A 13,778-nucleotide genomic window follows, 5' to 3' on the forward strand; every position below is an offset into this window, starting at 1 on the left:
TCTAGTGGAGAAGTTCTTGCTGTTTAATCACTGTCAGAGTCTGAGAGTATCACTGGCAGGTGACCTAGGGGTGCGTCGCTGGGTTGTGGTGATGGCGTACACACTGCAGACGACTCTGAAGACAGACACAAACTCACATCGAGCGGTGACTCCACCGTGGCTGATGTGCTGGGCTGTGGCTCGGAGCATGAGGGCCTGTCTTGGGGAGGCAACGGAGTGGAGCCAGGGCTGGGCACAGCGGGGGTCACGGGCCTGAAAAAACTGTCAATCATTGACGCAAGGAACGACGATTCTGACGCTTGATGATGCGCTGCCTGAAAGCACGCACTTCCTCCACAAGTCCCAAGGGCCCCATCTCCCTGTTGCAGCCTGGGTGTTCCAGGTAGTCGAGAACAAACTCTAGGTGTTCCCGGAGTGCACTCAGCTTGGGGATGGCTGGAGTAGTGTCATGCTGAGAGGAGTCCGCATCATCATCGCCGTCCTCGTCGGAATCTTCAAGCTGGGTACTGACACCTGCAACTGAAGACGCGATCTCGATATCAGACAATGTCTGATACCCAGGATCACCCTCGTCGTCATCCAACCACTCACGCACATCGTCCACATCAACATCGTTGCCATGCATCCGTAGCCATGCATTGAAGTCATCCACGTCAAACCCTAGAAAATCGTACTCCACATCCGTTCCGAGAAGTAGACGAGACCAACCATTTTCTAGAGTCTTGACAGGGACTTCCTTCCATGCACTGGCCCAGTTGTAGATTGCAGACTTGATGTTGTAGCGGCGAAGGTTTTCCAAAGTCCACTGGCCTCGCGTGTCCCGTCCCTCCCAGCACTCGTCCTCGTCCTCGAGAACCATCATCTCATCCAGGAACTTCCGGCGGTATAGGCGCTTTGTTGCCACGATCACTCCTTGGTCCACTGGTTGGCTGAGAGCAGTCGTATTAGGTGGCAGAAACATGCACCTAATTCGGCCATTCTCAGCCACCAAGTCCTTGTCGCACAGGTGGGCAGGTGCATTGTCGAGGGGGAGGAGGGCCTTTACCTGGTCGCGCGGGATTCCCAGTGCCTTCGTCTGGTAATTGATGACCTCCTTGACGAAGTGGCGGTGGAACCAGTCTTTGAAGATCTGGGCTGTAAACCATGCCTTCAAAGAATGGTACCAAACGACAGGAAGGACATCCATCACCCCACGAAGACACCGAGGCTGCTTTGCACGGCCAACAATAACGGGCTTCAGCCAGTGCATGCCGTTAGCACTGGCACAACACAAAGCAGATATCCATTGCTTGGAAAGCTTGCGGCCAGGTACACGCTTCTCTGTCTCCTAGGCTAGAGTGTTCGTTGGCAAAGAGCGATAGAATAAACCAGTTTCGTCAGCATTGTAGACTTGCCCGAGAGTGAGGCCCTCCCTGTCGATCAAACCCTTCACCTTGTGCCGAAACTCGTCAACTCCATCCTCGTTAGCGTCCAAAGCTTCGCCATGAGCTTTACGGTTGGTAAGGCCATGCCGTAACTTCAACGCGAAGAGCCAACCCTCGGATGCCTTGAAGTTTAGGGCGTTGTGAAGCCTGGTGAACTTCTCAGCAGCAGCCTTCAGCTTCGTTCCACGTACCATCACACCAGCAGCACGTTGCTGTCGATACCAAATCAATGTGGAGCAGTCGATTTCAGCAAACTTGGGAGTAAACATCACCTTCCTCTCCATGTTGCGTTTGCTTCTTGACAAGAAGTCAGCTGTGTACTGCATGAGTTTGTCTCGGGATCTCTTGATATCAAACAAAGCAGATCGGGCCAGGTTGAACTCACGGAGGATGTGGGAAGAAGACCACCCCGCATCTACTTTCTCCAATATCTCCCGTTTCTTCTCCAGAGTCAACACCACTCTCTTCCTCTTCTCAGGCGGCGGGGCCATCATCATACACACTAATAAGAGGCTCAAGAGCAGCAGGAGTGCCTGCAGCAGGTAAGGAACCACCACAAAAGCGAGCATGTGGGCAGCCATGACGACGAGCGTGCACTCGCAGCGAGAGACAGGCGGAAAGTGGGGAGGATGCAGCAGCGCTCTATCGGACGTCAGAGGAATGACGCGGCACAACAAAGCTGTCCCGCGCCGCGCGCGGCAAGTTCAAATTACGGGCGGGAAAAATTCTTTTTTTTTCCGATTTTTTTGTGGTTTTAGGACCATTTTGAGAATGTTGGATCCCGGGACGATTATGTCCGGTTAGTGGGGATGTTCGGGTATTAGAGGGATTACTATATAAATATATATATATATATCCGTATATATATATATATGTATATATATATATATATATATATATATATATATATGTGTATAAACATATGTATATATATGAATATATATATATGTGTACATATATATATATATATATATATATATATATATATATATATATATATATATATATATATATATACAGTATATATGTACAGTATATATATATATATATATATATATATATATATATATATATATATATATGTGTGTGTGTGTATAAACATATGTATATATATGAATATATATATATGTAAATATATATGTATATATATACAGTATATATATGAGTATATATATATATATATATATATATATATATACAGTACCCTCGCGTCCAGCACGGTAATATTGGCATGCATGGGTTAGTGAATGTACAGTGAGGTTGGATGGTGAGGAATTGGAAAATGTGAGTACGTTTAAGTACTTGGGTAGTGTGATGAGTAAGGATGGAGGTTTGGAGGGTGAAGTGCTTGAAAGGGTACAGCAGGGAAGAAAGGTTGCTGGTTCTTTGAAAGCAGTGATAAGAAACAGGGAAGTGAGCATGGAAGTGAAAAAGTTACTACATGACAGTATTGTGATACCAACTCTAACGTACGGAAGTGAAGCTTGGACATTGTTGGAAGGACACAAGTCAAGAGTGAGAGCAGTGGCAATGAGTTATTTAAGAGGAGCCTGTGGAGTCACGTGGAGAGACAGGCTGACGAATGAGGATATAAAGGAGTGTTGTGGTGTGGATGTGGATGTGATAGGAAGCGTTATGAGGAACACACTGAGGTGGTTTGGCCATGTGGAGAGGATGGAGGGTGAAAGACTGACGAAGAGAGTGTATGTGAGTGAGGTGGAGGGGGGAAGAGGGAGGGGGAGGCCGAGGATGAGATGGAGGGATGGAGTGGAGAGGTATATGAGAGAGGGGGGTGTGAGTTGGGAGCAGGGCAGTGAAATGGCGGGGGACAGGGCAACTTGGAGGCGATTTGTTTGTGGCCACCCCAAACAGGATTGAGGCGTCTGGCAATAGAATAGATGGGTCACGTGTTGGACCAAAAACGTGTTGGACTAACAATAGAGCTTATGGGGAAAAATGAATTATGTCAGCAACCCTAGGAAAAGTCACCCTAAATACCTACCATATACCTATACATATATTGGTACTATTGTAATTATAATAAATGGTACTGTGCTATGAATGATAACTAACCTTTTAAGATAGTGTTGGTGGGCTTGCTGGGAATAGCAGGTGGTATCCAAGGCTGTACGTAGTCCTACTGGGTCCCCGGAGGATGGCTGCTGGCGTCACTAGCGGGTAATGGCTGTTCCACCTCCTCAACCTCCCTCATAAATCCTTCGAAATCACACTCAGAATCACTATCTTCGTCCACAGCCATGGAAGGTCCTGCTTCTGCCTGTCCTAGCACTCTAATCCTCGGCAAAGTGCATGCTTCTCACATTGTTGCCAGAGCCCCGTCTCGTGACTGTGGAAAGTGATCGCTGTTGCTGACTCGGTAGAGAATAAGGAGAAGCAACTTTGTTTATAAACTGGTATGCACGCCGATGAGAAGGGCTTCAAAACGATTGATATTTATTCTAAAATATTAATATGTATTCAGTGTCAGGCTAAATGTTCAGTGCTGTAGTTCGATACATTCTCTGTTGAGTTGCCTGGGTTTTGGTTACACTGATCCTCATGTTGGCTTCATTCATGTCGTAGGCCTTGGCAATGTCAACTTTCCTCTCGCTTTTCTTCTTCCTCTCGATGCTTTCTAGCTTGGTGGCCTGAGGGAGATGCCGACGCTTCTTGGGGTTCTATATATATATATCTATATCTATATCTATCTATATATATATATATATATATATATATCTCTCTCTGGGTTGACTGCCAAAATGTTGAAGGCCTCAGGAGATATAGGGGTGAGGTTAGTCACTGACCTGATTACTAGGATTATTTATGAGTGTGTTGTCCCAGATGATTGGCTGAAGAGTGTAATTGTAAATGTGTATAAAGGGACGGGTGATGGCCTGGAAAGAGGAAATTAAAGAGGTATAAAGCTTTTAGATCAGATAAAGAAGGTAATGGAGAGAGTTTTAGAAGGTATGATTAGAGAAAAAGTGAATATTGATGAGATGCAGTTTGGGTTTATGCCAGGTAGGGAGACCACTGATGCTATATTCACTGTTCAACAGCTTCAGGAAAAATATATTGGTAGGAGAAGGGATCTTTATTTTGTTTTTGTTGATTTGGAAAAGGCCTTTGACAGAGTCCCTAGAGAGGTGATGAAGTGGGCAATGAGAAAGCCTGGCTTGGAGGAGTGGCTGGAAAGGGTGGTTATGGCTATGCATGTGGGTGCTCACACCCAGATAAGAGTGAATGGAGATTTGAGTGATGAGTTTTCCGTGAATGTTGGTGTGCATCAGGGGTCGGTTTTGAGTCCCATGTTGTTTATCACGGTACTTGAAGCCCTTTCACGTGACTTTAGAAACGGACTCCTGTGGGAGTTGTTGTATGCTGATGATTTGGTGCTGATTGCAGAGGACGAAAGGGAGGCGGAGGAAAGGTTTAGGAAGTGGAGAGATGGTATGGGGCACAAGGGTTTAAGGGTAAATGCAGATAAAACAAAAGTAATGATATCTAGGGTTGGTGGCGGTACTGTCAATGACGAGGGAGGGTGGCCATGTGCAGTTTGCCAGAAGGGCGTGGGAAGTAATTCCATCTTGTGCGGTGTTTGTGATAAATGGGTACATAAGAGATGTAGTGGTATCAGAGGTAGACTGCGAGATAATGCTGATTTTATGTGTACGGCGTGTCGGGGTGAGCAGGCGGAGATTGTCAGCCGTGAAAGAATTGAACTTGCTGGTGAGTCTCTTCAGTGTGTGGAAGAGTTTTGTTATTTGGGAGACATGTTGTGTGCTGGAGGTGGGGCTAGAGCTAGCTCTGTGGCTAGGGTGAGAAGTGGTTGGAAGAAGTTCAGGGAGCTCTTGCCTCTCCTGACATTGAGAGGACTCTCCCTATGTGCTAAGGGGCCTTTGTATGCAGCATGTGTTAGGAGTGTAATGCTGTATGGCAGTGAGACCTGGGCAGTGAAAGAGGAAGATATTCGCCAGCTCAGACGTACAGAAATGACAATGATTTGGTGGATGTGCAGTGCGTCCCTGCCTCCAAGGCCTGGAGGGGATGGGTTTACGATGGAAGAGTTGAGAGGTAGGATGGGACTGGAGTGTATTGGTGTTGTGATGAGGAGAGGTAGATTGAGATGGTTTGGACATGTGGAGAGGATGGGGAATGATAACTGGGTGAGGAAGGTGAGAAGTGTTAATTTTGGGGATGGGGTTATGAGGGGTAGACCGAGAAAGACATGGGACGAGGTCATTAAGTGTGACCTCAGGGTTAAGGGACTGAACAGGGAGGCTGCAATGGATCGTGCAGAGTGGAGAGCCGCCATTAGGTGACCAAGGCCGACACATGCAAGCATGTTGGAGCCTTTAAAAACGAAACAAAACGATATATGCACGTATATATATATATATATATATATATATATATATATATACAGTATATATATTGTATATAGCACTAGGAAAGCAACAAATGACATCACTGAAAGAAAAAAACGGTGAAATCATTAAATGCAGGTACAGGATGGAGAAGTGAGTTGAAGAATTTTACAATGAACTGTATGCATCAAAGACAGTTGTACCAATACCTAAGTTTTCAGTTGGCACTAAGTGAAATGCCTGAGGTAACGCCAGACGAAGTAAATATTTGTCTTAAAAATATGAAAAGAGGGAAGGCTCCGGGAGAAGATGGAATAGTAACATATTTACTGTTGGATGCACGAGTAGAAGTACAAAACAGGCTTGCTCACTTATTTACCCACTGTATAAAACAGAAGAAAATTCCCAAAACATGGTGTAATGCAATAGTTATTTTACTCAACAAAAAAGCTGACTCAAAAGATCTTGGTAACTATCGACCAATTAGCTTATTATCAGTCATTGACAAACTCTTCACTAAAGTCCTTACAAACAGAATAACAACAATTTTGGAGGAAAACCAACCTCTTGAACAGGCAGGATTCTGAAGCAGGTATTCAGACCACTGGTCATCTACACATAATGAATCAGCTAATCAAGAAAACTACAGAACATAATAAACCACTGTGCTCAGGTTTTGTTGATTACGAAAAGGCTTTTGATTCAGTGGAGCACATAGCAATTATACATTCATTGCGAGAACAAGGAGTGAATGAGAACATTGTAAAACTGCTCGAAAACATATATAAAGAGGGAACTGCTACAGTTAAAATACATAAGGACTCTGAAAAAATTAAGACTGAGAAGGGCGTGTGTCAGGGAGATACAATTTCACCAAAATTACTTACAGCATGCATAGAAAGTATTTTCAAAAATACTTTCAAAGACTGGTGCTGCCGAACGGAGGGGTCTAAACTGATATGGAACCAGGTCGTGATTATCTCTTGAGTACACCAGGCAGAAGGGCTCCTGTGGTACTTGGTAGGAAACTTCTCCAAAATGTCTTTCAGAGCCCTTGGCTTCCTGCTCTTACCCACAACAACTGGTTTCATGCAATGGGACCCGTCAACGTTTTCGCACGCCAACACCAATATGCGGTCCTTCGCACTCTTCTTCCCCGAAGTGCTACTGATTGTCTTTGAGGCCTGTGTATTTTGGGGGAATGACTTCCAAAAAAGACCAGTTTCGTCAGTGTTACAGATTTGGAAGTCATGGAGGCCCTCCTCCTACTTCAGCTGACGAAAGTGGTTTATGAAGGGGTCCACTGCACTGGCATTGGTGCTGAGAAGCTCGCCCATAATGGCCTTATTTACGATGCCATGAAGCCGCCTGAAGCACCACAGCCAGCCATCACTGGACTTGAAATTGTCGAGGCCTAGGTAACCAGCAAGCCTCTGCGCTACATGCTGAATGTCAATGCCACGAACAGGAACACCCTCTGCTCTCTCCTGCGTGTACCACTTATACACTGCCTCGTCAAGATTTTCCATGGGAAGTTGTCGCTTGAGGTACAGTTCCTTCCCCTTCTTGCCGGCCTCCTCTGCTTTCATGGCCTCCTTCACTTTCTCCTTCCCTTTGATGAGGTAATGGACTGTTGTTTTCTTGAGGTCATACTTGTTCCACAGTTGACCTCGTGTAACCCCTTCCTCAAACTCCTTAATACAGTAAATCCTCGTTTTTCGCAGCTTGGATGTTTCACCAAAACTGCGCAAAATGCGAAACGTCGAATTGTGAAGTTAAGAATCAATGGGAAAAATAGAGGAGTGTTCCAGTGGGACATTTATGTACCCTATCAGAAAGTACTATGACATCAAACAGGCCCTAACCAAAATTAAATGAAGTGTGTTTACTAGTGCTAAAACAGCATAACACAATAAACATGTACCTGAAAAGACACTGAAGCTGTTATAACGAGCTGCAACACCAAAAATTCTTACCACAAATAAAGTGAAGACTGGCTTGAGTGGCAGGTGAAGGTGTGTTGTGGGTAGATGGGCTAGTTACTAGGTGACATGGGCCTCTCTAGGGAAGCCCCATCACCTATGCCAAAGCCCTCGAAGTTGACGTCAGGCTCCAGCACCTCCACTTCTTCTCTGTTCACTTCTCCTCCTTCATCCACCCCTGCTGGCACGTCCAAGTCCTGCAGAATAGCAGCCACAGTCTGTCTCTCATGAAAATATTGTGTGATCCGGGCTTATCTCTGCTCCTTTATGTTTCTGTTGTACACAGCCATCACTTGAGACTTCTGATCACTCAAGGCAGATAGGAAGTTGGTAGCCTCAGGCAGTCCTGGTGTATGCATCGAAGGTGGTTGCCATGTTATTTATGGTGGACAGGGTGGTTGCAAGATGGCTGTCAACAAATGATCATCGAATTGTGGGGAAATTCGCGAATTGTGAGACAACTCGAAAACTTTTTTCTTGTGAGAAAAATGAGTTGTCGAAGTAAAATGTATCCAAATATGAGGGCTTACTGTATATATATATATATATATATATATATATATATATATATATATATATATATATACACACAGGAAAAGTCCATTAATCTAAACACTGATACTCCAAAAGTAAACAAAATCAAAATTTAAAAAATTCAAACTGGCGCAAAATGCACCTAAGTGCCAAGCGGTGTGGTCATGGAAGTTTCATAGAAGGAAGCTTCTGTATACTTTGATAAACTTGTGCATTTCATTGAACAAAATAATCATTACAATGGGGCTGAGGTGATCAATTTCCATATCTTGCAAAACAAGTTCTACAAGAAACGTGCACAGGCTGTCAGGCAGGCTGATATCCGTGACTGGCTGAAGTGCATGAGCAACCAGGCAGGTAAATCCACTGATGGTTCTGGGACAATTCACCATCAAGTCAGTTGGCCGTCACAACAATAACAAGAAAATTCGCAGTCAGGACAATTCGCAGCCTAGACGATTCCCCGTCATGATACTTCAATAAACAATTTTCAGGGGGATCTATCAAAGTCAATGTTCATTCAATAGCGTAGGCTTTGGAGATCATTTATAAGTTCCACTTTTAGACAATAATTAACTCGTTTCTACCTCGCTGTAGTTGACTTTGAATTATATTCTAGCGCCACGCATAGCTGTCTTCATTAATTTCCATTAGTACTACAACATTAGTACTTGGATGGGTGACCGCCTGGAAAGACCAGATGCTGTTGGCATAACGTTCTCCCTACGTGTCAAGTGGGGTTGGTGGAGGATTAGTGCCCCTCCCTGTAAAAACAATTAACTCTAAGCTCTTGGCCACCCCGTTTGGGATACATGGCGTCTGGCAATGAATGATGATGAATGAAACTACAACATCCTGAGTATATTTTAAAAAGACTCTGAAGAGGTATTCAAAAACTAGAGTGCTTGCTTAATATTGTATAAACTCACCTCTAAAACCTCATTCTCTAGTTCTTTTGGATTTATTTCAGTCTTTTATGTCCTTTATTGGTGTGATTTGGTCTTAAATAGGTGCTATGCATGTTCAGAGGGAGTTGTATAGGTGTTTTTCTGAGTTAGGGTCCATAAGTACCAGTCCAGGAGCCAGGGACTTGTTGTAAGTACCCAGAATTTTTAATATTGTATAAACTCACCTCTAAAACCTCATTTTCCGGTTCTTTTCCATTAATTTCAGTCTTTTATGTCCCTTATTGGTGTGATTTGGGTCTTAAATAGGTGCTATGCATGTCCAGAGGGAGTTGTATAGGTGTTTTTCTGAGTTAGGGTCCATAAGTACAATACCAGGAGGCTGGGGCCCACTATCCGGACGGGACTACTTTCCAGACATGCCTTTGGCTCTATTACATCAGATAGTGGGGGGATTACTGATATCTATCTATCAATCTATCTATCTATTGCCAGACACCTCAATCCCGTTTGGGGTGGCCACAGACAAATCGCCTCCAAGTCGCCCTGTCCCCCGCCATTTCACTGCCCTGCTCACAACTCACACCCCCCTCTCTCATATATCTCTCCACCCCATCCCTCCATCTCATCCTCGGCCTCCCCCTCCTTCTTCCCCCCTCCACCTCATTCACATACACTCTCTTCTTCAGTCTTTCACCCTCCATCCTCTCCACATGGCCAAACCACCTCAGTGTGTTCCTCATAACGCTTTCTATCACATCCACATCCACACCACAACGCTCCTTTATATCCTCATTCGTCAGCCTGTCTCTCCATGTGACTCCACAGGCTCCTCTTAAATAACTCATTGCCACTGCTCTCACTCTTGACTTGTGTCCTTCCAACAACATCCAAGCTTCACTTCCATACGTAAGAGTTGGTATCACAATACTGTCATGTAGTAACTTTTTCACTTCCATGCTCACTTCCCTGTTTCTTATCACTGCTTTCAAAGAACCAGCAACCTTTCTTCCCTGCTGTACCTTTTCAAGCACTTCACCCTCCAAACCTCCATCCTTACTCATCACACTACCCAAGCACTTAACCGTACTCACATTTTCCAATTCCTCACCATCCAACCTCGCTGTACATTCACTGACTTCACCTCTCTCAAAGACCATCACTTTACTCTTCCCTACATTCACCTTTAGATTCTGTTTCTTACACACTCTCCCAAACTCATCCACCAAGCCTTGCAGCTCCCCTTCGTCTTCACTCAACAACACAGAACCATATATATATATATATATATATATATATATATATATATACGGTATATTTTTCGTTTTTAAAGGCTCCAACATGCTTGCATGTGTCGGCCTTGGTCACCTAATGGCGGCTCTCCACGCTACACGATCCATTTCAGCCTCCCTGTTCAGGCCCTTAACCCTGAGGTCACACTTAATGACCTCGTCCCATGTCTTTCTCGGTCTACCCCTCATAACCCCACCCCCAAATATTAACACTTCCCACCTTCCTCACCCAATTACCATCCCCCATCCTCTCCATATGTCCAAACCATCTCAATCTACCTCTCATCACAACACCAATACACTCCAGTCCCATCCTACCTCTCAACTCTTCCATCGTAAACCCAGCCCCTCCAGGCCTTGGATGCAGGGACGCACTGCACATCCACCTAATCATTGTCATTTCTGTATGTCTGAGCCGGCGAATATCTTCCTCCTTCACTGCCCAGGTCTCACTACCATACAGCATTACACTCCTAACACATGCTGCATACAAAGACCCTTTAGCACGTAGGGAGAGTCCTCTCAATGTCAGGAGAGGCAAGAGCTCCCTGAACTTCTTCCAACCACTTCTCACCCTAGCCACAGAGCTAGCTCCAGCCCCACCTCCAGCACACACCATGTCACCCAAATAACAAAACTCTTCCACACACTGAAGAGACTCACCAAGTTCAATCCTTTCACGGCTGACAATCTCCACCTGCTCTCCCTGACACGCCGTACACATAAAATCAGCATTATCTCGCAGTTTACCTCTGATATCACTACATCTCTTATGCACCCATTTATCACAAACACCGCACAAGATGGCATTACTTCCCACGCCCTTGTGGCAAACTGCACATGGCCACTCTCCCTTGTCTCTGACAGTACCGCCACCAACCCTAGATATCATCACTTTTGTTTTATCTGCAATTACCCTTAAACCCTTGTGCCCCATACCATCTCTCCACTTCCTAAACCTTTCCTCTGCCTCCCTTTCATCCTCTGCAATCAACACCAAATCATCAGCATACAACAACTCCCACAGGAGTCCGTTTCTAAAGTCACGTGAAAGGGCTTCAAGTACCGTGATAAACAACATGGGACTCAAAACCGACCCCTGATGCACACCAACATTCACGGAAAACTCATCACTCAAATCTCCATTCACTCTTACCTGGGTGTGAGCACCTACATACATAGCCATAACCACCCTAACCAGCCACTCCTCCAAGCCAAGCTTTCTCATTGACCACTTCACCACCTCTCTTGGGACTGTCAAAGGCCTTTTCCAAATCAACAAAAACAAAATAAAGATCCCTTCTCCTACCAATATATTTTTCCTGAAGCTGCTGAACAATGAATATAGCATTAGTGGTCCCCCTACCTGGTATAAACCCAAACTGCGTCTCATCAATATTCACTCTTCTCTAATCATACCTTCTAAAACTCTCTCCATTACCTTCATCATACCGTACCTTCTAAAACTCTCTCCATTACCTTCATTATCTGATCTAAAAGCTTTATACCTCTATAATATCCTCTTTCCAGCCCATCATCCTTCCCTTTATACACATTTACAATTACACTCTTCAGCCAATCATCTGGGACAACACACTCATAAATAATCCTATTTATCAGGTCAGTGACTAACCTCACCCCTACATCGCCTGAGGCCTTCAACATTTCGGCAGTCAACCCAGACACACCTGCTGCCTTTCCCACCTTCATCCTGCCTATTGCCTCACTCACAGTAGCAGCATCAATCAAAGGCCAAGGGCCTGACACTGGATCTGCTGGCTCCAAACATTCCCTGTTCCAGTCAAACTCCTCATTCAACAACCGGTTATAATGCTCTCTCCATGCATCTTTAATATCCTCACTGTTCACCACTACCCTTCCTTCATCATTCTTCACACACTGCTCACCAATAATATCCCGATTATCCCTCTTCACCTGACCTGCCACCCTAAATATCATATTTTTCCTTTCCCTATGATTTAGGTTATCAAGTAATAGTCTCTGTGACTCAGACTTTGCCCTGTATACCTCTCTTCTAGCCCTCCGCTTGGCAGCCAAACATTCCTCTTTGCTACCGCCCTTCTTCCATTCCCGGAAAAGCCTTCTTTTCTCCTTAACTGCAGCTTCTACACCCTCATCCCACCACCAAGTTACTTTATGTCTTGGTGGTCCTCTTGTCCAATCACATGTTACATCAGTACCTAATCCCTATACTATCCAGAGGCCCACTTTCTGGACACCCCACTTACCCGACATTTAGGGCCTGACCTTCAGAACCCAAAAATGGCCAAAAAAAGAAAAAAATACCCCCAAAATCCAATTTTTTTCCCTCCCATAATTTGAAATTGCCACGCGGCGCCAAACAGCTGTTTACATCACGGTCCCTTCACCCCTTCCTTCCTCCCCCCTCCCCTGTCACGGTTGCCATATGGTATTTTTCATTACCAAATGTGGGCCAAATTGGTAATGAAAAATCTGTTTGGTGATGAATCAGAATAATGCATTACCAAACAGATTTTTCACAAGTATGAGGATACACAGGATGGAGATGGTAGATTGTCTGCTCTCTATGATTAATCTGCTAGTGGACATAGCGTGAAAATAATCAACACGCTGCTTATTATAAGGAGCGTGATTACATGTATTTCCACTTATATATATAATTTGTGAAGAATAAATGCTAGCTTTACAAAATTGGTAATGAAAAGTTATATATGGTAATGAAAAGTTATATTTGGTAATGAAAATTGAGGAGTTTGATAATGTGGCCTTTGCGATCTGGCAACTCTGTTTCCCCGTCACCAACACTCCAACAGTTACTGCTTAACTTCGATCGCGAGTGGATGTTTATTGCAGTGGATGCCACACGTGCTCGTTTTTTGTGAATGAACAGTGAATAAACTGCAATACCTTGCCAGCAGACCACACGGGAATTTACAGTGTTGTGCAGTGTTAAGAAATTAGAATTTAGAGTGCAAAGGATTAACTGTGGAGTGCAAACTGGTGGTTGAAACTGGCATGGTGCAATTTACAATGTAGAGTGTTAAATAATTATAACTCACAGTGCAAAGAATTACTGTAAGTGCAGCACAACACTGGATTACTGTACATGCTTCAAGAGCATTTTCATCACTGCCAAAGCCTTAGAGAAGGCGGCCACAAATGTGCTGTAAATACCATGGCTGAGGTACAGTCACTTCTAATTCCTCATTCTTTGGTTCCTTTTCATTTCATGCTTTATGTCCATTACTGGTGTGAATAGGGTCTTAAATAG

General features: G+C 44.5%; 1 protein-coding gene across 1 annotated transcript in view; it reads right to left on the reverse strand.

Annotated features, from left to right (window-relative positions):
* The window catches only part of Rab40 (RAS oncogene family member Rab40), a 63,575-nt gene that overhangs the window by 41,385 nt on the left and 8,412 nt on the right, over nt 1–13,778 (reverse strand). The gene's annotated exons all lie outside the window — the stretch shown is intronic.

This window comes from Coenobita brevimanus, chromosome 103 (assembly GCF_032717465.1).
Source record: "Coenobita brevimanus isolate Jiangsu-jjx chromosome 103, ASM3271746v2, whole genome shotgun sequence".
Taxonomy (NCBI): Eukaryota; Metazoa; Arthropoda; class Malacostraca; order Decapoda; family Coenobitidae; genus Coenobita; species Coenobita brevimanus.